Genomic DNA, 3,376 nt, shown 5'->3' with positions numbered 1-3,376 from the left:
GGCAGGTGTAGATTGCAAGTCTAGAACAAGACTGTCTAAGAAGATGTGCACTTCCAGAGCACATGGAATTATGTGCCAGGAGATTTAAATGGAGGGAGGGCAGAGACTCGGCCTCTTTCTGTTCCTCAGGGTTCCACCTAGATGATTGTACTGCAGCTGACTCCATTTCCCAAAGGGTTGTATTTTTATTTATATTTTTTCTATAGTTTTCAAAACAAATTTATATTGCGAGTACTGATATAATTTGTATATTTTTTAATTAATTTTTTTTCTTCAAATACATTTGTCTACGCCTTCCCACCACCACTTTACGCTGTCCCCTTCCCCCAACTCGTTCCCTCAGTCCTTCCCGACTTGGGCTTTGTCCATGAGTCCTTGATATATGTTCCTTGACTTTCCCCTTCCCTTCGCTTTCCCTTCCCACCCCCTCCTTCCCTCTTGACTCTGTTAGTTTCTTTTTTCTTTCAATGTTGCTGGTCATATTTTTCTTGCATCTTTGTTTTGTTGGGTAGGTTCCACTTATAGGTGAGCTCATATGGTGTTTGTCTTTTGCCCTCTGGATTATTTCGCTTAGGATAATGCTCTCTAGTTCCATCCATGCTGTCGCGAAGTGTAGTAGTTCTTTTTTTCTTTCTGCTGAGTAGTACTCCATTGTGTAAATGTACCATAGTTTTTTGATCCAATCATCTGCTGATGGGCATTTAGGTTGCTTCCAACACTTGGCTATTGTCAATTGTGCTGCTATGAACATTGGGGTGCATAGGTGCTTTTGAATTGGCATTTTGGGGTTCTTAGGGTATAGTCCCAGCAGGGGAATCACTGGATCAAAAGGCAGTTCCATTTTCAGCTTTTTGAGGAAATTCCACACTGCTTTCCACAATGGCTGCCCCACTCTGCGTTCCCACCAACAGTGTACAAGTGTTCCCTTTTCTCCACAGCCTCGCCAGTACCTGTTGTTTGTTGACCTGTTTATGATGGCCATTCTGATCGGTGTGAGGTGGTACCTCATGGTGGTTTTGATCTGCATTTCTCTGATGGCTAGTGATGCTGAGCATCCTTTCAAATGCCTCTGGGTCCTCTGTATCTCTTCCTTGGAAAAGCATCTGCACAGATCCTTTGCCCATTTTTTAATTGGATCGTTTGTCTTCTTGGAGTGGAGTTGTGTGAGTTCTCTATATATTTTGGAGACCAAACCTCTATCTGATATATCATTAGAAAATATATTTTCCCATATGGTTGGCTCCCTTTTCATTTTGCTGATGTTTTCTTTAGCCATGCAGTAGCTTCTTATTTTGATGAGGTCCCACTTGTTTATTCTTTCCTTTATGTCCCTTGCTTTAGGAGACATATCAGTGAAAATATTACTGTGTGGAATATCTGAGAGTTTCCTGCCAATATTCTCCTCCAGGACTTATATGGTGTTGCAACTTATATTTAAGTCTTATATCCGTCTTGAGTTTATTTTTGTGTATAGTGTCAGGTGATGATCAAATTTCAATTTTTTGCATGTAGCTGTCCAGCTCTCCCAACAGCACTTGTTGAAGAGGCTATTTTTACCCTACTTTATACTTCTGCTTCCTTTGTCAAATATTAATTGACCATATAGACATGGGCTTATTTCTGGGTTTTCTATTCTGTCCCACTGGTCTACAGGTCTGTTCCTGTGCCAGTACCAGATTGTTTTGAGTGTAGTGACTTTGTAATAGAGTTTAATGTCCAGTATTGTATCCCTCCTACTTTGTTTCTCTTTCCCAAAATTGCTGCAGCTATTCAGGGTCGTTTATGGTTCCACATAAATTTTTGAAATGTCTATTCTATTTCTGTGAAGTGCGTCATTGGTATCTGATAGGGATTAAGTTGAATCTATAAATTACTTAGGGTAGTATGGACATTTTGATTATATTAATTCTTCCAATACATGAGCACAGTATATGCTTCCATTTATTTGTGTCTTTCTTAATTTCTTTCTTCAATGTTGTATAGTTTTCTGTGTACCGGTCTTTTACCTTCTTAGTTATATTTATTCCCAGGTACTTTATTTCTCTTGTTGCTATAGCAAATGGTATATTTTTCCTGATTTCTTCTTTTTCTATTTCATTGCTGGTGTACAAAAATGCCTTTGATTTCTGAATATTGACTTTGTATCCTGCTGTTTTGCCAAATTCACTTATTAGATTGAGTAGTTTTTTGATGGAGTCTACAGGGTTTTTTTCTATGTACTCTATCATGTCATCTGCAAACAATGATAGTTTTACTTCCTCCTTTCCTATTTGGATGCCTTTTATTTCTTTTTCTTGTCTGACTGCTGTGGCTAGGACTTCCAATACTATGTTGAATAGAAGTGGTGAAAGCAGACATCCTTGTCTTGTTCCCAATCTTAGTGGGAAAGCTTTTAGTTTTTGCCCATTGAGTATGATGTTAGCTATAGGTTTTTCATATATGGTCTTTATTACATTGAGGAATGCTCCATTTATTCCCCTTTTGCTGAGTGTTTTGATCATAAATGGGTGCTGTACCTTATCAAATGCTTTTTCTGCATCTATCGAGATGATCTTTGTCTTTCCTTTTGTTTATGCAGTGTATTACACTTATTGATTTGGGTATATTGAACTATCGCTGCATCCCTGAGATGAATCCCACTTGATCATGGTGGATAATCTTTCGAATGTATTGCTGGATGTGGTTTGCCAATATTTTGTTGAGGATTTTAACATCTATGTTCATCAGTGATATTGGCCTGTAGTTTTCTTTCTTTGTAAGGTCTTTATCTGGTTTTGGGATTACAATGATGCTGGCCTCATAAAAACAGTCTATGAGTCCTCCCTCCTCTTGGATATTTTGGAATAGTCTGAGAAGGACAGGGGTTAGCTCTTCCTTAAATGTTTTGTAAAATTCTCCTGTGAAACTGTCCAGCCCAGGGCTTTTGTGTGCCGTGATTTTCTTGATGACTGCTTCAATTTCCCCAGCTGTTATCGGTCTGTTCAGACTTTCTGCTTTTTCTTCATTCAGTGTTACAATATTATACTTTTCTAGAAATTTGTCCATTTCATCAAGGTTTTCAAATTTCTTGGCATATAATTGTTCATAGTAGTTTCTTACAACCCTTTATATTTGTGTGGTATCAGTTGTTATTTCTCCTCTTTCATTTCTGATATTATTAATTTGGGTCCTCTCCCTTTTTTTCTTGATGAGTCTGCTTGAAGGCTTGTCAATTGTAATTATCTTTTCAAAGAACCAGCTCCCGGATTGGTTGAAAGTGTGAATTGTTCTTTTCATCTCTATGTCATTCAGTTCTGCTCTGATCTTGATTATTTCCTTCCTTCTACTTGCTCTGGGATTTATTTGTTGTTGTTTCTCCAGTTCTTGAAGTTGTAGT

This window comes from Pteronotus mesoamericanus, unplaced genomic scaffold, assembly GCF_021234165.1.
Source record: "Pteronotus mesoamericanus isolate MK-2021 breed Mesoamerican mustached bat unplaced genomic scaffold, CSHL_Meso_final contig_27, whole genome shotgun sequence".
Taxonomy (NCBI): Eukaryota; Metazoa; Chordata; class Mammalia; order Chiroptera; family Mormoopidae; genus Pteronotus; species Pteronotus mesoamericanus.
This window is presented reverse-complemented; position numbering follows the sequence as displayed.